Consider the following 22,436-nt stretch of genomic DNA (forward strand, 5'->3'; position numbering starts at 1 on the left):
AAAGAAATATTTTTAGGATATGACTTGCTTTAATTAATGTCAATTTATGTTTGTAATTGACAAGTGCCAACGTAGGGTGAAAACATGTTGGTTTTCTTCAGACCTTACTTCTGCCTCCATGTTTTATCCATTCTGTGAGTGTACCTTTCAAGTTTCTACTAAAACTGATAAAAAAGGGGACAGATGAGAAACATTTTGGAATATGCTACTTTTGAAAAAATGTAATTCCATCCTTTAACATGAATGAAATAACTTTCTCTCAACTAATACTATCCTATGAATCACATAATTAACAAAATAGTTTTCACTATAAAGAACATACTTAAATTGCTGTTTAGAGGGACAACACTGGAGTGAATGTCATGCAATTCATTAAAACATTAAAATTAGAGATGAATTATTATGGATATAAATTCAAAATCAAATTTCTTGTATATTGTATATTGGAAATGTTCTCCTAGGTTTAAGGGGCCAAATAAATGACAATGGATTTATGAAGGTCTGTAAAGAATGGGGTGTGAAACGGTACAGAATTTACCTTGGAGGAGAGGAATACTTCTGCTGCATAAATAAAGATATGTTTGGGAAAGAAACAAATTAATAGGCTGAATGTCCAAAGGCTTTCAGACAAAACAGTGACTAAAAATGCTTTCAGAGAGTGGTACACACTTCTTTTCAAAGTGCAATTTATAATGTTTTCACTCATCATTTATAAAATGCTATCACCCCATAGTGCCTAAGTAAAATATGAAATTCCAATGAGTATGGCTGTATAGCTGTATTGACATCTTTGTGTTGAATTCAGTAAGGTGTGATCAAAAGTGCAATTTTGTGTTTAAACTCCCAAGGCATTCCAACAGATTACTGATGGATCATTAAGGATCCAGCCAAGAATGAGGGCACCTGTGAAGATCAGGCCCCAGATGCTGCGCAGCGTTTTGGTTCAACAAATGGTAAACTGCTCCAAGAAATGCAATTCAGACATATTGCAAACTGAGATACTAACTTCGTTTGACCAATAGCCAGGCTGCCCCTCTCACCTGCACCACAGCTCTTGGGAGTATAGTGCATGCTGTAAACTTATGGTTACATTTTCCAGAACTGTTCAACTGAGACCTGGTGACTTAACAATGCATATTCCCATGTTTTCATTGGTAGCTGTTGGTTATGAAGAAATGTCAGTTTGCTTCTCTCTGCATACTCCTTTTCTTCCATCTGATACAGGGCCTTAACAACAGTGATAGCCAAAGACATCATTTCACTGTTGCTCTTCGTAGAAGACCTCTCCCATCTATACTTGGAGAACAAGGAGTACTCAGCTATAGTCTTTCCCTTCTCGTTGCCCATACACAGGAGCAGGTATAGGATCTGGATCTCCTTTCGCTAACCACGATTTAATTCTGAGAAATGCTGCTTTACATCTTGGCAGTCTCATACAAACAACAGAGCTTCATGTCACTGTTGCAGGTCCACACCAAATACAGTAAGTAGACTCAGGGCACTGTGATATTTCTCAGTTAGACATAAGAATCTCTGCAGAAATCTGTGCCACGAAGAAAAAGAATACAGCAATAACCGGAAGATATGCTGACTATCTTTGATGAACTAAACATGCATTTTGTCTCCTTCATGTTTGCTGCCATTCAGGTCATGTTGAATCAGCTCACACTGTGCAGGGGCATTGAGAGAATGATTTCATCAAGTCTGATTTGAGACTATAGATCATCAGATTGAAACTGATGAGGTAAAATGCGGTAGCCTGTTACTTGTCCATAAAGGGCTTTATTTACTTTGATCCTGAATAAATCATAAATAATGGTATGCACTGCTTCCCAGACATACAAGACATTTACTAATTGCAGCCTCTTTGACAAGACTGTTTCAACTCATACTTAGAGGTTTTTGTATTTTTTTAAGCCAGCATTACTGGCTTCTACAAAAAAACCCAGAGCTTAACTTCACTCAGAGAGGAGCATCTACTTCTGCTGTAAGTTTTGGGCCTTATTTTCAAAATGGTCAGTAGCTAAAATGCTAGTATTGTTTGTGGCAGCAGACACAGTCCATATCTTCCAAAGTCAGACAATATGACAAAGTCTGCCATTTATTTGAATGGCTGTTTAACATTATTAACATACGGTTACTCGGAGCGTTTAATTTTGGCTCCAGCATTAGAATATTGTGCCCTTCAAACTAACAAAATCTACACAATCAAAGAATACTATCCATGCAAACGGAAAGCTGATTTAATGTTTTAAAATGTATGCTGAACCTTGTGTTAATGTGAAAGCTTGGCAAAGTCAGCCTTGTTCGCAAATCACCTTAGGCAGTGTCATGCCAAAACAAGTATGATTCTTGGGATTTTTAAGGGAGGTTTTTCCCATCATTGCTGCTGTCTCAGATTCACTAAGCTGAAACAAGAATTTAAATTCTTTTGAATATATAATTATATAACACAAGGTGAACTTCCAACATACTTTGATATTCCATCATAATGAAGTGTTATTAATTCATCTTTCAGCCTCCTATCCATCCCACCATCATGACTACAACACAATGCCAACTCCAGGTTAGGCACCACTAATGTAATGAAATTTGCCTCATGAATTTTGGCTGGAGGTTCAATTGGAATATTGGACGGATGATTGGGGAAGTAGATCCACTTAATCAGCAGCTATATGAAGATCTTGTCTCACATTTTGGCACTATTTACTCTTTAGTAATATCTTGTCAGCACTGCAAGTCCAGTGCACTAGAAACTTTCACCTCAAGCCGATTTTTTTTTAATTCTGTTCTCAAAGGTGGTCATCAGGTATCCCAATACTACTGAACTGGGAGCATACTCAGCAGTCACAGAAACGTAAAATTTCACCTTTGTTCTTGGTATCTTTTACTTGACTTGTTCCCCCACTCACTCCCTGAGGTTTATTTATGCAAGCTCAATCCAGAAGTCCTTACTTAGGAATATGTTCTCCTCTCTGTGATGATATTCTGGGTCAGACTGGTTAAATTCTGAAAGTCTGATTTTGTATAATTCCTTCTTTTTTCCTCGGGAAAGGCAGGGAGCTGGGTTTGTCTTCTGTTGCAGAAGACAGGAGTCTGTCCTCTGACTTCAAAGAACTCCTAAAATCTGTGTGTACGTGTGTCTCAGGAAAAAGGGATATTCCAATAGGGAAAAGGTCTATCCATAGGGATACGCTTGCCTTTTGTGTGGTTCCTGGATCATCTCAATCTTCCCTGAATTTGCTTGCTACACAATCCATGGTCTGAGGGCTCCAAAACCATTGCTGTTACAAAACACACACTTGAGTAGGGAAGAAAATGGGATGAAAAGACTTACAGTGCACCCAAGGCATTTAGTTTCCCTATTTGTTCAAGAAGCCTCAGATGTTGTTGTGTCTCCATAAATTCCTATTTTTGTTGGTTGTCGCCTCTTTGATTTTTTAGGGAGAGGGAAGGAGGGGAATGTTACAGGGTATCTACAGGTGTCCATCTTGTTTCACCACTCCTTCTCCAGGCCTCAGAGTGAGACCATTATCCACTGCCTCTGGGATGGTGCCCACTGAATGGAGGAAGACCCCTTTCATGCCTAATACAGGACAAGAATGTCCTTAGCCTACAGATATGAAAATGAGCTGGAGACATCATATTACTACCCAGTCCTGCTCAAGTAAACTCCTACTGAGTCAGCAAGCATGTACCTTAGCTCCTGAGGAACAAAATGTGCAGCTGCACAATTAAATTGATATGAATCTGCATTGTGACTATTTTCACAAGACGAATCTATCAACTTTTTTCTATGGCAGTCCAACACAAAGATGCATATAACTCCTGGGCTGCATGAGGAACAGTGTTACCAGCAGGTTGAGGGAAGTGATCCTTCCCCTCTGCACAGCACTGGTGAGGCCACACCTGGAGTTCTGGGTCCAGGTCTGAGTTGCCCAGTACAAGAGAGACATGGACATACTGGAGACACACCAGCAAAGCGCCATGAAGATGATTAAGGGACTGGAGCATCTGACATGTGAGGAAAGGCTGACAGAGTTGGGACTATTTACCCTAGAGAAGAGAAGGCTCAGCGGGCATCTTCTTAAAATAGATTATATCAATTAACTTAATATAAATACCTGAATGCAAAAAAGGTAGAGCTGGGCTCCTTTCAGTGGTGCCTGCTGACAGGACAAGAGGCAATGGGCACAAATGGAAACACGGAAAGTTCCCTTTGAATGTAAGGAAACATTTTTTTACTGTGAGGGTAACTGAGCACCGGCACAGGTTGCCCAAAGAGGTTGTGGAGCCTCCCACCTTGGAGATATTAAAAAACCATCTGGACATGGTCCTGGGCAACCAGTCTTGGTGGTACTGCTTGAGCAGGGGTAGGGTTGGACCAGATAATCTCCAGAGGTCCCTTCCAACCTCAAACATTCTGTGATAATACAGAAGTAAAAATACAGATCATGACATAAGGTTGCAATGTAAAACCTCACAAATTCTGAAGAAGTTACCATCTGCTTGTAGTTTAGAAGGACTTGCACCACTAATCTTCTGGCCAAAAGGCTCTCATATGTAGCTGAACAAATTAGAGTTCACCATTCACCAACTTTAGTCTCTTTTCTCTTGTCCCTCCCCCCAGAGGAATATACCCAGCTCATGTTGTTGTTTCATGCTGAGTTTCACCTTCACTGAATATTCTGTCTATCTATCTGAACTGGATATTGGTGTCTGAAAGGTTGGGTACTTTATTTTATAGACACTGTTTCATATCTATGCTACTCAGTAAAAACTGAGATATAAACATTTGCTAAGCAAGTCTCCATGAAAAAATTCTCCCTGATGCAACCCCACAGACATGCCAAAGCAATTCTAAAAGTATTGTATACAATGACAATGCAATGACACCCAGGAGATACATGAGGTTTAACTGTAAACTGGACACATTACTTCTAGACTTTACTTTTGGCCTTTGGTCTACAAAGCAAAGAAGGTCTGTAACTTCTCATAAAATAAGTCAGAATTTTCAAGAAGATTGGAATTAAAGATATTGATAAGCACTGCACTAGTCTATACTGCAGTGCTGACGGAAGAGGAAAAATTAGTCTAATAAAACCACATGCATTGAGGCACAGGAAAAGATTTCTGCAGGTTTTTTGATAGTGGTTGACATTTTGAATAGAAACTCTCTTTCATTTTCTGACATTGAATTATTAAACTACAGGTAAAATGGATACATGGAAGAAAGGTCATGTGAAGAAAAAAAAGTACTGAAGAGGAAAAAAAAGTCCATAAATTCTCTTTCTAACCAAAACATATTACAGAGCTATCATGACAATTCTAGAGTTACCGATATGAATGCCTCCGAGGCTAGACAAGCCTTGTATCTTTCCAGATATGTAAGAAATAAGTTCCAGAATAACTATCTGGATTCTTTCTTCTAGTCCAATTTGCTGAAAGTGGTAACAACAGCAGTTGGGAATCCCATCCCTCTCTTGTTATTACAAGGAAATTACTCTTACAAGTTACTGCTCTTGCTTATTGACAATATTCTTGGTGAAAAGTGTGTATATTGGCAATCCAATGAAGTCATACAAAAATTCCCCAAAAATTAAAAGAGTGGGTGGGAAAGGTACAACTTGCTTTTTGAGCATGTGGGACTTAGTCTGGTTGAAGAGATGGCAAAGAGAAGTGTTGGGAAGAAAAGCAGCAACTTCAGAACAGATAGCTGCTGCTTTGAAGGCATTAGACAAGATGGGGGCGGTGTTGAAAGAGAAACTCCATGACATATAATCTGACATAGTGGAAAGGAAAGTGTAAAGGGAAAGAATGTAGCAGCAGTTCATCGAAGTGGTACAAGGAAGTTGGTAAGGTTGTAGTAATTAGGTCCAAGTTTGTATATCTCTGTGTATAAGAGCAACAAGGTGATGGTGAAGAAACCAAAAAAGCTAAAGCCAAGAAATATTTGCCAAGGAATCCTGCATCATGCCATGGGAAACCTGCCAAGCTACATAGTCAAAAAATATATTTAAACAATGGGGTTTTTTTCTTTTCATATACAAAATGTGAAAAGCTGGCAAATAATTTTGTCAGATTCTTAGTTAGTTGTTATGAAGAAAACATTTTCATTTTTAGAATTAAAACCAAGTAAGACCTAAAACTAGAATTACAAGATGACTAGAAATAATACAATCTGGACTGCCCTGTGGAAACCTTTATTCAGAGGGACTACTTCTGAGCTGATTCCTCAGTCTTGTTCCCACCACTGTTTCTCTTTGACAGATCCCCTGGACAAGTCTGCACTGCAAACATGAAAAGAGAAACTAAGGCAAGATAAAAGGAAAAAAATAGGTATCACTGTTTAAAGATGAAGATAGTTGGCCTTTCTCATAGGTAAAATGAATATTGTACGGTATAAAACTTTACTCTGACAGCAGGCTGCGGCTGACAACATTGCATGCTCTGGACAGTTACCTACTTCCAGTCACAAGTGACTTGCCTCAGCTGTTGTGCAATTCAGAGTTCTCATTTTAAATGTAACTTTTTTTTGTACTTCTCCCTCTCCCTTTAATAATGTCTTTGTGTGGGTGCGTGCCAGACACAGCATAGGAAGAAGTTACTTCATGTAGAGCTTATTATACTTGATCACAAATTGCTCAAATCTTAAGAAACTTCTCCTACATAGAAGAAGAAAGATTACTTAGATAAATATTACAACTGTGGAAATACTCTTCAGCTAAAATCTGACAGAAAACAGATCAGCCATCTTGAGTTTCTCATTTTAGTCTTTAATTTAGCCCAGGTTTTTTACTCCAAATCTATCATTCTTCAAGCACGATAGTACCACAATCACATATAACATCTCTAAGATCATTTGACCTATGTCAGTATTAAACTATTATTAGAATCAGGTCTAATGGATCAAAAGAATTGCAACAATTATTATTTTCTCTGGAGTTTCTCATGTCACCCAGTAGACAGACACGGATAAAAGAAAACAGGAAGTTTCTGAAAAACTATGGCAAACTTCCAGTGCTGCAGTGTGTTGAATTTGCTCCCTGTTGCTATTTAAAGTGAAGTAAATGAATTCTAAAACTAAAGATAATATTCTGACCCTCAAATGCACATACAGTCTATTTTCTAGGAAACGTACAGGATTTCTGCCTGAACTGAGAAAGCAAGGAGCTTTCTAAGCTGTGTATAGATGCAAGCCAACAAGGGAAAGACCCAACTGGTACAGGACACTGTTCATGTACAGGCCCAAAGCTGCTAGAAATGTGGCTGGAAGCTGCAAGCCACTGGTGTGCAAGAGGAGGTAAAGTAGAAAAGAATATTAATAGTGAGAAAGAACACACTAAAAAAGTTAGGCTTAGTTTTGGCAATCCACTTTGGGGTTAAAATTGCTCATCGGATTAATGTTTCCTTGTGTGGGTTTTCATCATGGGAAGTCTGCACTGCTTTGCTACAAATGATTGTATTATGTGGAGATGTTGGGACTTTCTGAGGGCTTTTAATATACAGGTTGGCAGCCTGGGAAAAGCCAGACTTGTAAAGTGGACAAATTACAAGAAATTTGCAGATGGATATGCATGTTCCATTTGCATACATAATAGAAAGAGAAATGCTAGTAAAAGGGAAACCAAAGAGAAGCACTGTGTGTACAGCTTTATGACCAAAGCATGGCCAGTCTACTGTGTAGATTCAGTTGTTGATTAAAAATACAGCAAAAAGCAAGAGAAAGCATATAAACGAGAGAAAATATAAGCATTGTCAAAGCTCCCTTAGGAACTGGGCAAAGAAATTACTTTTTCTGGATGCTTAACATTTGCTTGAGACCTTTTATGTAAGCATTGTGTTTCAAGGTCCCAGATGGCCTTGGAACAGAATGATGGGCCTTGCCCCCCACCACGGGCAAAAGGGAGCTTTATCACAGACATCAATGATCCCAGGATCAAGCCAAGTGAGATCTGGTTTCACAACCTCTTATAAGAAAAAAAACGTACTTCAACAGAAGGATACACACATTTATATATATATATATATATATATATATATATTTATATTTCCCAAAAAGTAAGGTAAATGCAGATATTATCTTTGAGCAGAATATGCTCTCATGTGGGCATATCTCATCCGTTCCTGGTCAAAAATGCTTCAATATTCATCATTTAGCACTACTTTTTGAAATGGAAGAGCCTTGATAGGTTGAACGTCCTTCACTTATTCCCTCAGCACACACGTCACAGTTCTCTTATCTGCGGACATTTGGTTCTCCAGAAGATTTGTAGTTTATTTCACCAAGACTTTAAGAGTCATTATCTCAGCTCAGGGAGCATGATATAACAGCAACAAAACTGCCCCAACATTTGAAGCAAGTTCTGGAAATACATACACAACTGACCTTGGAAAAAGGGAAAGGAAAAAAAAAGTATGCTCTCTGCTCAGAGTGGAAAAAGAAGCATTCCTCTTTTTGTACTGACAGTTCTACCAGCAATATGGTTTAACTGTTTGTGTGTTAAACATCCACCCCACCACTGCACACAGTTAAATTATATTTATCTTGTCAGTTGGCAGTTTGAAGTTTAGTTATATAACTAAACTGCAGGCTTCTGCATTTTTATAGCATCCTGAAAGAACTACTGGTATGACAAATACAATACGGCCACGCTCTTCCTGTGATCATTTAGTTTTCTGTATTCTTTTCTCTCTCATGAACCTATTTCATATCTCCTTTCTAAACTTGCACTCTCTTAAAACTACCACACTTCTTTGCTCTTCTCGTGTAACTTGGTTTTAGGGTTTGAAGGCAATAATTAAACTATGGATTAGATGAAGGCTGTCCTATGTGGAAGGACAGGGCCAAGAGGGCTCCTTCCTCTCCAGTTCACTCACATAAGGAATGGTGCAAATCAGTGTTCAGGATGCTGTGCACTGGCAGTGTGTGTGTGTCTGCGCTGAGCTCAGGTAAATCCTTACCTCCAGGTGTTTGTGCCTATGAACAAATTTGCCATTTCCCCCCATATTTTCCTTGAAAAGATCTAAAACCTCCTTCCAGAGCATGCCAGAGCTGTTTTTCACTACTCCTTTCATGTAACACATAATTTAATCCTCACTTAAAAATTTGGCAGATGGCACTCTAAAATGACACACTTTAATCAAGAATGTGAAGGTGCTTTTTAATGCTGTATTTTAAAGAAGTGGTTTTAAAACATCTATATCACAGCAAAAGACCTACCTTCATGGTAAGCAACAGGAGTTTAAGTCTGTCCCTAGTCTTTATCAATTACACCAACGAACCAAAAGCATTCTTCTACATGAAGCATATACTCCTTTATCCTGTATAAAATTTCATTGTGAAAATATATTCAAATCACAATTTTCAGAGATAAAGAATTAATTTTTTATAGTTCCACAACTTTTCTTGCAATGCTAAGATGACTCTGAGACAGCTCATCAGTTAACATGTACCATATTTACTGGTCTAAAAAAACCCTTTAAAAATGTGTTTTGAGAGTGCCTCTAATGCTGGAACTAGTTTTAATCAAGGGGATATGTAATAGTTTTTCAAGTCTGAGGCCCTCTAATTAAAATCCAATTCATGTTCCACAAGCTGAACATATTTTCAATTAGATTGCTTTCCCAGTAAAGCTTTAAAGGAAAAGATTTTGTGCCATTAAGTTGATTTCTCTTGGAATAAACTCTTTTTAACCAAATGTGTAACAGTCTTGCATCAGCTGAAAGTCTGTGCAGACATAGTTATTGCCTGAAGGAAACTCACTCGCACCTACCACTGATTCTTCTATATCAAAGGAGAAACAAGTTAATGTAAAAGGAACACATACACTACACATAACATCCAAGTATATGTTCAGAGGTTTTCTAGGGGTTTATTTACTTCTCAATAATGCTAAGCAAGGATATTCATAGACCAAAGTATACCCTATACATAAAAAAAGCTTATACTCTAAATATGTAATATAAAATAATGAGAAAGGACAGTGTTACAAATGATGCTTTAGTTGCATCATTATGAATTACACATAAAATAGTACATCTATTTGACTAAATTATGAGTCTAACTATTTTTTTAATTCTACAGCTAGTAAGGCAGAAAAGCAAATACCCAGCTATAAAAGCATTGGGGAAAAAATCTGAAAGTCAAAATCTTTTCTGTCATTTGCAGTAGTACAGTGACCAAGTGATAATGAAGTAACAGAGGCTTCACATGGGCACTCTCTGAGACTTCAGATGAGAGCTCTAATAGATGTCAAATTTCCGTATTTGAAGGGAAACACAGGATTCAAAATGTTCAACACAATCTAGAACATAAAGTTCTCAATACAGAATAAAATCCAAGAAAAAGGGAATTTTTTTTGTCCTCTGGGAAAACATTACAAGCTGAGACAATCCTTGGGTTTTCTCTCCAACTGGGCTTGAGCTGCTCCTGTGTGGTATTGAGTACATTTTGATCTACGATCACTTCTGTTGCTCCCATATTATGTGTTAATGACACCTGTTGCACTAAGCCTTTCTACATTTTCAGATAAACCTGAAACATCAGAAGAACTGCTGCCCCCCTGCAACTAATATGTCTCATCACCTTCAGCTGTAATAAAACACTCTTGGTCAGAAAAAAATATGTGAAAGTGGATTACAACGCTTCAGACAAGAAAGGCAAGGAAAACATTTCAGTACTAAACAGTAACCTGTTTTGTGATCAGAGGTGAAATTTCAACTTGAACCTTTTCCTCCAGCTGCTCAGTCTGAGTGTCAAAGGACATGAAAGTGGATTAGAAGGATGGTGTGGAGAAAATACTTTAATTTTTAGCAGCTGTTCAGGCTTACAATGAATTAATAAACACCTGCAGAAAAACTTGAGATAGGCATTTAAGGTAGAAAGTATGTGTAGCCACCATGGAACGAAAATTGATACAGTTTTCAAAGGCCAGTTAAACTAGATATAATTATGCCCTAAGCAATACTTTGTCTCGTGCAATACACTCTGTTACTCAGGCTGGAGAATCTGTAAGATTTACATTCACTGGCCCATGACAGAGCATAGTAATCAGAGTTCACCTATTGAGAGCTCTTTGGTTACTTATCCTGTTCAGCCATTAGTGATTTCACATTAAATCTTTTTTTTTTTTTTTCCCCACTTGAATCCTGACCAAAAGAAAGAGTAAGTTAATTTATTATATTAAAGAGTAAAAAAAAAAAAAAAAAAAAAGAACTTCCAGATGACACTGCTCAGATGCCACCCTCACCTAAACAACTGCAGCATTAACACACTTTCTGCTGCAGATTTGTGTGTTTTGAAGCTTCCCAAATTACTTTTGGAAAAAGTTTTATGCTGTTATCTCTGCTTTGCCATTACTGAGCAACACTTCTGCTTCTGTGTTGCCAGTGGCACAACTCTGTTGGCGTTTGACACTATTTTAATGGGAATAGCATACAACTCTGTCTTTACAGAATGGAAAAAAACCCTCAGTCTCTGAAGAACTGAGTACCTGTAGCTCCATGAGCCACCCCACTTCTTGAACTTTTCAGTCTCCACATCACCAGGTTGCTCACCACCTTCCTGTTCACTACAAGGAGTTCCCCAAGATACAGATGGAGTTGGCTGTTATTTCTGAAAAAAACCAGCCTGATTTGCTTAGAATTAAGAAAACAGAGTCCTCTTCTGGAGTAAGTGAATAACCAAGTAAAACCTTCTTTCTGTGGTAAGCCATTTAATGCCTTGTTTTTCATACAGTTGTGGCTGGACTGTTTGCCAAAAATGGAGTTAACCAAAAAGTCTGGGCCCTCTTTAAACTCCACTCTCACTTTCCGGCAAAGTGCCCTCACCGTCAAACTCTTGGAAGATCTAGGAGATGAGAAATACCTCTCTCTCCTTTTGCAATTACTTCCCAGAAAAGCGAAACTGATTCCAAGGCAGGAAAGAAGCAAGCAAGACTGCTTCTGTGCCTCAGTGGGTAGGACGCCCAGCTAGCATACAGTTCTGACTTTGTACATATACTCTTTTGTTGTTAATGGTATGATGAGATCTAGTTATAACTGAGTATCTTCAGTCTTACAGCAGCAGAGTATGATTCATCACTGCCAAACAGGCTTAATTTGACAGCTACAGATAGGAACATGACTGAAAAATCTCTTGCTATGTATACTTCAGATGCTGAAAGCTTGCACTCCAATTATTTGGATATAAACAGCACTTAAAAATTATTCAACTCTATAGAACAGTGTGTATGCTGTAGTGACATAATAAAACCTGTTTCATGGAGATAATCTAATAAAACATGGTCTGATAATTCACTATAGTTGGTAAAATTCTGGATGATATAGCTGATTGAGTCATTTATCTTTAGGTAACTGATTCAGACTTGTTCAAAATCAATGGTAACTGAATCTTCACGCCAATTTACTCCAGCTCAGTAGAAATTTTAAATGAGTGGAAATGAAGTAATGCCTTGGATGAAATTCTTGTGTGACAAATATCTATATTCCAAAAGCACTTATTACTGACAAGCCTGAATACATTAGGAGAGAAGTTATGAAGATGGAGAACATTTACTAAAAGAAGAAATACTGCATCAGAGACTGTCTTAGAGTTGCTTCCGGACAGTATGGGTTCAGTGCATCTATGAAAGGAAAGCAGAGCACGTTGTGCTTGACTTTCTGGAAGAAGTCATATGGTTTGACCATGCATAGCCAGGCTGCTGTTTCCTCATAGACCGCACAATGAAGCATGCCACCAGCATAAGAAGGCAGCCAGGCATGTCATATGCTGACATCAAGAGCTCTCAACTTGTCAAATCCTGGCTGTCTCTAGCACAGTCAGCGTACCATGGTGGCTGTGTCTCACACGGACTTATTTGTACAGGGCCAGCGTGTCAGCAGATCAAGCAGAGCATGCAAGCAAATGTGATGGCAGTGCCACAGGCATTTTGCAAACAAAAATTAGAAGCAAGGCAACAACACATGTATTCATATCACAAGGTGAACTGTGGCTTCAAAGGAAGAAGGGACAGGAACTAGTATGAGCTGTATCCTGCCATGTCTCTTCTCTATTTTTCAGCGCACAGCCAACACCAGGACCCGGAGGACTGATGGCAAAGGTGGCTCCAGCTACGTGTGGGTACCATGTGTGCTACTCTGTGGCAGTCAGCACATAAATGCAGGAAAGGCTGTGGCCACCTCCCTTCCTCCCCAAATTAGGACTTTATCTAGGTCTTCGACATCTGCAACTACAGCCAAAGCACAGATTCCCAGAGTACCTGGCAAGTTCTCTGCAGTGGTCTGAACCCTGCAGCACAGGTAAGCTTTTCCACAAAGGCAGGGAGTGCCTGTGGGCACTGCGGTTCCCTTGCAGAAATGGTTTTCCAGAAATCTAAATATCAAACTTCCTCTTGCTTTCTCTTTGACTTTTTGAGCTGTCCTCTCCCAGCCAATTATTTACTTGGTACACAGTACAAGTATTTCTGAAAGCTGTTACGTTTTGCTCTGCTGGCCTTAGCTGTTTTTAAACTCCTGCTGTTGTCTGTTCCTTTAGGTGCGCTTTCCACTTCTCTCATGCAGACTGATGATTTTTTTTAGATGTAAAGAACATCTAACAACTTTGTTGAGCACCTACATATGGAGAAGTGCTAGTGCGAAGCTGTTGAAAAAATGCAAGACAAATTTGTCCTATATACTTCTGAACTATTACATACTGGTTTTATGACTAACCAATGGTAGCTTTTTATTAGATTTCTGTTCTGGACAATCAAATACAGAAAAATCAGTAAAGCTGCCCAGATAAAAATTTCTGACTAGACAGTCAGTTTGGAAAAAACCCCACACTTGGGAGCTCAGCAACATGAGCCACAGTTAACATCTAGTCTTTCTCCCCCATCTCCAGAGTGTACCAGTGTCCAGGAAAGGATCCCGTACACCCACTTGGAGTTTAAATACCTTTTTGTAGCCATTCGCTTATGAAAGAGAAAAGTAAATAAAAACAATGTTTAGTTCTATTAGGAGTCAAACAAAAGTACACAGACCTTCCCCCAGCCAAACTCTAGGCAAAAAGCAAAGCCTCTCTCAGCCAAGTTCCTGAAGAGGGAAGCTGTGTGAAAGAGCCAGGAGACCCTTTCAAAAGGAAAGTCTTTGGGCAGCATACAGCTGGCTATCCCTCTCTGGGCTGGTGAGGAAGAGGCATGGGTAACATTGCTCTGCATCTCTCCTGTTAGCTGGCTGGTGGAGTGACTGCTGAAAGCCATCTGCAGCTGCGGATACCATCAAAGCAGCCCTCAGGCTGCTCTGGCTTATCCCAGCAATGAACTTGACTTTGAGATGCTCCAGAGGACACCTGGAGCAAAGTGGTGCCCCTTCACATCCACTGGCCGGCAGCTTCTGAACCCTGGCACTTCTGCTGCCGGCTGCATTTCCAAATATCCATTACAAATGCTACAATGTTAATACCAAGGGCTTACAAATATCTACATAGTGACTGACATGTTGTGGTCTTCCTCTTAGCCACAAGGCCTTTTCCTCTGACCTCTGGCCAGGCTAATTCAGACTGTCACGGACTGGAATATCACCTCTCTAAGGAATGTATATATTTTTAAGGATGACGTGTTCAGGTGGATTTCAGACTAATGCTGTGCCACCTGCACATGAAGAAGCTATGGGAAGCTTTCCAGGAGGGGAGCTCCTTGTGAGCCCCCGCTGGCCTTGAGCTGTGTGCAGCTGCTGGCTGCCAGCTCAGAGCCGCCTGGTCCTGGTCCCTCAGCCACTGCCTGGCCTGATATGAGCCCACACCTGAACTTAACAGTTAAATTAAACTTGGTCAGCTAACACCATTTCTGTGGGTCTTCTTACCCATGCCTCAAGGTTCCCTTCTGGGTTTTTTGCCATGGGCAGTGACAGTTTTTGGTTTCTATGGTTTATCAACGGTTTCCCTTACCAACAGATCTATTCCTCTGACTGAAAGTCTGGCACAGCTGGAAACTAGAAGGAAAACCACAAGTGAATGGCCTGGCACCCACTTACCACTCATCTCCAACCACAGGCTGATACAGTTACTGGATTTGACTAACGGCTATCAATCAGCCCAACTGTAGACACTTAGAAAGATATCAGCTAGAAAAGGCTTGAGGGAAAATATGAGCTAAAATCCAACAAGGTATTTTACTTTCAATGGGATGATGCTGTCTTGGAAATTCACATGTATTTTGTACTTGATAATTAGTGTTATTATCCTGACTGTTTGCCCTTCTCTCCATTAATGTGTGTTTGTCCTCTGCCCAAAGCCAAAGGGAGTTCTGCCTTGGAGGTCAGATTCAACAGAAAACAACCCTGCTTATGCAAAAAATGGAATACCATGAACAAGTGCAGTCTTCTTCCTTCCTTTGTTAGTTAAGTTTGAAGGAAAATGTCATTGTTGTTCCATCAGATCACTAAGGTCACTAAGCTAAACTGTGGCTTGGGTCCATTCAGCTTAAAAAATGCTTGAAAAAAATCTTTGTAATAGGCTGGCTACTTATCTGGGGAGGAAGAAAAAATCCTATTTTATTAGGTCTGGTTTGGAAAAACCATCAGCCTCCCACACACCCATATGCACATGAATGGCAGAAGAATAAAGGAGAAAAAGCGCAAAGCACAGAATTTTGAATGCTGACAAGATCTTTCCAAGGAACAAACCTTCTCCCAGTACAGTTGGTCTGGACTGTGGTGAACTTTTATGGCACTTGCAACTTAAATCATTCTTGTAACAAAATAAGATAATTTCCAAAAATGGCAAAAACAAACTCAGGCCAGAACTGTACAGTACTTTGGTTCAAAGGTTGCAAATCAAGCTGTGTAGCTTTCACAGCTCTAAGCTGCAACATCCACCTTTGCTTGTTAAAACAAAGACAAAACAGAAAAGGAAAAAAGAAAAGTTGTTGTTCTAATTTTCCTGCTACCAGAATCCAACTGCAAGCTAGCAGACAAGTGAATGATTACACTTCTGAGCTCTTGGTCCACTAGATATGTCGGTTTAAGGTTCACTGGAAAACACTAGATAATATGATTGCAAAGTCTGTGTTTAAAATTGCTGCATGATAAAGAGAACAGTCCTCTCTTAAACCACATAAGATGTTTGCCAGTTTATATGAATAACTGAATTTATAAACAGCATTCATGGCTGTATTTACTCAGTCGCTTTTTGCCTAGATGTCTCTACTGTCTTGGTTTTATTATACCTTCCCCCTCAATATCCAGTTATACATCCTTCTTTTTTTTTCTTTCACAGATTCCCCTTCTGTCCCTCCATTTCACTTTTCAACATAAAGATTTGAAAATATATTACAGCTCTCTTCTCTCTCTGCTTTTGAAAGGCATTTCAGAGATGTGTTGAAAACAGAAATGCGTGTGAACAAGAGCACAAAAAGGGAAGGTTAAGCTAAGAGCTGAAAAAAGGTAGAAACTTTAACATACAGAGGAATACAGGATCTAGTAGACAAAGAAAAATATCCTTACTGCTGCATAGCTATAGTGCCAACTTAAAACAGTGACGACTAAACAATCACATTATGTTGAGGCACAGGAAAATAACTGAGAAAGAATGAAAATGCATCTGAAATGAGACAAAGCCATGTCACAGAAGTATGCCTCCCAGTTCCTTACATGGCAGTATTCATATTTTAAAGTCTCTTTATTATCTTTAGAGTCTCTTCTCAGAGTCTGTTCACAGTACTACTCTTATATGTGCAGAAAGGTAAAACAAAACTGAAGTTTTCACTACTATCAGTCAGTTGCCTTTCTTTCTCTTGTGTTCGAGAGAACAATACACTGCAATACCCACACACATAGCAAGAAGTTAAAACCCCAATTTGGTGACAATTCACAACAGTGTGCAGAACAACTCTTAATAAAGATAATTTTAAAAAGACAAGGAATATAATCCTTCCCTACAGAAATTCTGGTGATTTTTCCATGATTTTCTACCCTACCTAAATCATGCCAAGTTTATTCATTGATTTCAGTTTAAGACAGTTTCATTTTCGGCATGTTACATGAACATGTGGTCTTTCTTTTCTGGTCCTGTCCAAACCGAAGTGTCTTCAGTTACATCTTTGCCTGCACTGATGCACTGGAGCTAGGGCAAGAATATGTACGGTACTTAGAAAAACAAGCTCCATATTAAGTTGTGTAGTATTTTGCTGGTAATGTTCCAGTATATGATACTTTACTGTTGATTACAGGCTTTAAACAAATGTTCCTGCTCCCCGATGCTTTGGATAATCGAACAATATTAATGGAAAACATTTTTAAGTGATGACATACTGTTATTTAATTTGAAGTGAGGGTCACTTCATACATATATCCTCCTGTAAGGTATGTATTCGCGAAGTTATGAATTCATTGTCTGTTCCTCAAGACCATTAAACAGCAAAGCAATTCATCACAAGGAATGACTACTCCAGGATATGTCTGGAGTAGAGGACAAGTACCTCAAATTTCCAAGCAATTCTCTGCAATAGCAGAATTTCTGTGAATCACTTTCCTCCAAGCACACCGTCCTCTCTACATTCTCCAGACGAAAAACATGCTTAGGCAGCTGAGAACCTTGGTTCTGCTGTTGAACATACGTTGCCAGATGTATACCTAACTTTTTCAAATTGCAACCTTGAAAGACTACATCTGTGAGAGATTAGCACCTATAGGAACAGCTAGCTCAGACCACATGAGCATGAAATGAAACTGATGACAGTCAGAAAACAGACTCAGGGATGAACTGGACTTCAGATCTCTTCTGAGATAAAAGCTGTCCATCCCATTCAAAGCACCAAAGAACCTGCAGGCTATGTTACCAGTTACAACTTTGTTGCCACTGGTAACAAGTGGGAGTATGTACCTCCTTCTCTGGATAAGGACATACATACAGTGGCTCACACAGTCATGGCCTGACTTCCTTTGAAGCGCCCTTTTTGTGTATGTGTGTGTGTGACATTTTAGCAGAAGACAACAACAATTGCACTAGCAGTGTGGCTTAAATTCTTGCAAATTTAGCTTGAACACATTCTTGCTTGTGTTACACAGTCTCATGAAGACCAGAGGAGAGACTGCGAATTCCAGCCACAGCTCTTCAACTGACAGTTCTTCGTCTCTTCCATATGCACATATCCACATACATTGCAACCCTGATTTTGAATGAAAGTCTCACAGTCTTGGGGACTTACCTATTGAGGTTGATTTCACAGGCAGGACAACTGAAAGCTTATCACTGAAAGAAGTGCAAGGAATGGAAGCCGGGACACTACCACGTGATACCCTCTATCCCTGCCAGTTTGCAACACCTGTCTTTTACAGAAATCACTCCAACCAAGTGCTGTACTATGCACATTAACAGAGATTAGCTCCGCCACTCTTTGTGCCACTCTGTCGCACTGAATTGTTTCTACAGAGGTTACAATCCCCTTTGAAGTCAGGGTTAATTTCAACAATTATTTCAGTGAAGCCGAGACTAAATTTACCACATGATCCAGCTAAAAAGAATTATTCTTTTCATTCAGTGATAGAAGTTCACAAACTTTCCTATCCAGCTTCAGGTTTTGGAGACAGCTTAAAAACAGTCACCCTGTTACACTTGCCTATTTTCTTCTGCATACGCTTGACCATATTTATCCCACAAAACATTAACTGAAACTTGAGCTGCAGAGCGGACTGCTCTTCTCTCACAAGTAGAGGTTGAATCCAGGGGCAGCTGGGTGCCCCATCTCCTTCCACAAACCTATCCTACCACCAGGTTGACTCAGAAAAAGTACATGCAATGGATCTGACAGCTCCTTTTCAAAATACTAATAACCTATGGCTTGTTTGGAAAGGGGTATATAGATTTACTATATTTTAGTGCAAAAGATGCTTGACAGTTACCTCTATACTGTAAGATACTGTACCTAAGCATGAATATGTGTATATTGGTAGTTTTTAAAACCTGTTATATGTTAAAAATAATAAATGTTTTATTATTAAAGACAGCCTGTAGGTCCCAAATCCAGAGCTTGCATCACAACCTGACCACCAGACAAGGCTCTAAGCTTTGATTTTATCACCTCTGTCTACATTACCTAGAGCAACAAAAGTCCTGGTCTCATGGCTGTTCTACTCAAAATGATGTAACCCCTCTAACTGGACAAATTGATACCATTGAAAGATCACTTATATCCTATAGCTCGTTTCCCTACGTCCATTGTTTGTACCTACCAGGGAACTTGTCCCATCACAGGTATTTTAGTAGAGTCACACATTTCTTATCTGCTGCTACAAATTTCAAGCATGGCTGGCCGGTAATGAAGTAAGTTTCTCACATATATCAGAAGCTGGCAGAGTAAACTGAAAAAAGAGACAACCACTAAACACTTGATTTTATATTTAAAAATGATTAAATAATAACCTCATGCTATTTGTGCCAATCTTGTGGCTTATGACATTATGGGACAGATGATCTTACCAACAGCCGGCTGATAAAAACACCATGGAGCTGGTGCACGAACGATCTCAGTAAGAAGCCCACGTCCATGGACTTCATTTCCCTCTCGGCTGGATGAAGCTTGGGGCACTGTTTCACTTTTGGTTTGAGGAGGTGGAAAAGGTTTTTGAGAGAGGACTGTTTCATGTTTTGGGCTTGAATTGGTACCTGTAATGTTTGTGAAGTTTGCACATGCAGTCATAACACTGGCCACCCTCAAATGTTTGCCTTCTTTAGATTAACTGGGCTGTGAATATAACATAGGCTACAAAACCCAATGGTCTCTTCTGATGATTTTTAGCTTTCTGTTTACTGCAAAGGGAGACAAACTCAGTTGCTTGTGCAATATTATATTAAACTTGCCTAGCTGGAACTATGTATCTGACTCATTAGTCCCACATACAAACCTATTGACATCCTAGTTTGTGCAGGATTGAAATCATACAGGATTGTGGTTTTGAAGACTGGGCATGTATAGATGCACTAAGAACTAGACATTGAAACATTTAGACATTTTTTCTCAAGACTGCCTGCTCAGAAGAGTCCAAGATTGGTAATCACCGCTTTCTTCTATAGACCATTTCACCCAGATTCAGATTCCAGTCATCGTCCTCTCTCACACTCCTTCACCTTAATTAATACTATCTAATTCAAGCAAGAAGAGAGACAGTTCCTTCTTCCCTAAAACACTGGTCATGGCTTCCTGCTTTGGAGCTGCCTGCAGTCCTTCAGCCAGCTGGAAGAGTTTCATGTATCCAGACAGAAATGGATGCTTCTTCCATCTTAGTCTTTCTCTTTAATGAGTTGTTCACTGAGTAGGAGGTACAAGGCCCTTCCCTACTGTCCAGGAAAATGCTGAGCCTCAGAGTGAAACCTTTTTATAAGTAATCCTTATTTTTACCTAAACATTAACAAAAAAGACAGCTGATCTTCTTGCTGTGCCACAGGATGACCCCATGCCCTCGGGTCCCCATCAGTCCTGCCAGCTGCATCTCTGAAGGGTTCTGTGGTATGGTAGCAATCCATAGCGTACCTTACAATTTTCCTTACTGCATTCCTTAATGAACCATAGCTTTTACATCACAAAGAAAACAGTCACTGTGACAAACAGTTACACTTTCCTCAGATAACGACAGTCCATCAAAATGTGTGTGGAAGTCCCTGCCGTCTAGTTAATTAGAAAGGAAATTTAAAAAAATTGGATATAGCATATAAGGAAAACTTCAAGTAATGATTTATTTGGGGGTGCTCTCATCAGCAGTGCACGTGGACAGAAAAAGATGCACAAAGCAGAACAGTTTTTGTACACTTAACATACACCTGCTACTGAGCAATTTATTGTTGATCTGTGTGATCTGGGAATCTGTGTGAGGGGTTTCAGAATACAAGCTTTGTACATTCACGCATGCAGAAGCCTACAAATCTGCACCCTTTTTAAAATGTTTTAGATATAGCTATGACTTTATACAAACCTCAGGCTGCAAAAGGACCAAAGTCCTCAGCTGAGAAGCATCATTTGTTTAGCTGAATCAGCCAAGATGGAAGTAAAGTTCTGATTTACTCTATATATTCTACATACTATATATACTCTCTATATAATTATTTTGTGTCTGTGAATTCCTTTATACACTTTTGTGTATTTTTGATCTATTTCCTAAACAAATACCTTGTTTGCATTTGCCTTAAACTGCTTTGGATTAAGAGTGATTCAAATATGATGAGGTGCCTTCTGTGAGACACAGCAGCCTATAACATATGGACTGGACCATTCATACAGAGGTCACCTCTCTACTACACTTGTCCAAACCTACAGCACCTTTACTGTGTAACAGCCCACAAAACTATACTATAGCAAACTCAACGTGTCAAACATCTTCTTGGCATAAACAGGATTCTGATATGTTTTGTGATGCTGGGTAGTGGTTTATTTTGAAACTCATTCCAGTGAAGTCTCCATGATATAAAAAAGCCCAAAGGAAACTCAGTACATTTCTTAAAAATGACAGAGCTTTAAAATCTTCCAAAGAGAACACAAAAGAGAGTAGGGAAAGAAGAGAAGTACCCAGTAAGACAGTAAAAATAAAAGGTTGTATTAAAGCCAAACCAGCATCTATGTCTCAGATTTAGCTGCATTCTCATGTTCTTATCCTATCAGCACCAGTGGAAATGCAGATCGGTGGTTACCCGAGGGCACTAGCATTTTCCAGCAGAAATAGCTGTTGCATTTATTCAATCTTTTGGAAATAATCCATGGAATTTGCAAAATTTTACAGTTTATTGCTACCAAGGTCACCGTAACATGGGTTTTTCTTTTGCAATCCAACAGGAGAATCAGAAATACAACATATATCATACAGAGAGTATTGCAACATTAACCCAATACAACAGTCCATGGAGACAGCATTCAGTGCTGTTCCTTGTAGCTTTATGGCAATAAGCCTTGGGATTAGTCTTCCAAATCATGCTTACATATTGATGTGAAAGTCATATTGTTTTCAATGAAACAACATAGTACATACAGACTTGGCAGATTTCTGACCTCTACAGTTTTTGACAATCTCCCAAATTTTGAACTGAGAATGTCAGACTGACCCTGCATTTGGCAAGAATAATAGAAGTTCTGGTTTTATCAAACACTGTTTGAAATCAGATCTCATTTACATTTAAAAAAATAATTCTCTGATCTTGTAATATTAATGTAATATTCTCACTTGTAAATAAGTAGAAAATTTAACTGTCCATAATTTAATTTATTGTTGGATTTAGAGAGTCAGTGAGGCTCACATATCATAAAAGGAAAATAAAATTCAATTGGTGGTGCTTGTATATGGGAATATTTCTTAATCTGTCAGAATACCGCACATTAAATGAGGAAAAAAAGAGAGTTTTGAGCATGTAATAAAGTTCTGTGTTCAGCTGTTTGTTCTGTATCACTCTAATTCAAATGCTAAAATGAAAT

At 39.1% G+C, this 22,436-nt stretch overlaps 1 protein-coding gene and 1 long non-coding RNA gene across 5 annotated transcripts in view; one reads left to right on the forward strand and one right to left on the reverse strand.

Annotated features, from left to right (window-relative positions):
- Window positions 1–22,398, forward strand: LOC308062322. Its single transcript, XR_013927537.1, has 2 exons — window positions 1–13,302; window positions 14,936–22,398. It is a non-coding gene; the product is annotated as an uncharacterized lncRNA (long non-coding RNA).
- The window catches only part of CDK6 (cyclin dependent kinase 6), a 141,668-nt gene that overhangs the window by 19,460 nt on the left and 99,772 nt on the right, over window positions 1–22,436 (reverse strand). The window lies entirely within an intron of this gene.

Source organism: Falco punctatus, assembly GCF_963210335.1.
Source record: "Falco punctatus genome assembly, chromosome: 4".
Classification (NCBI taxonomy): Eukaryota; Metazoa; Chordata; class Aves; order Falconiformes; family Falconidae; genus Falco; species Falco punctatus.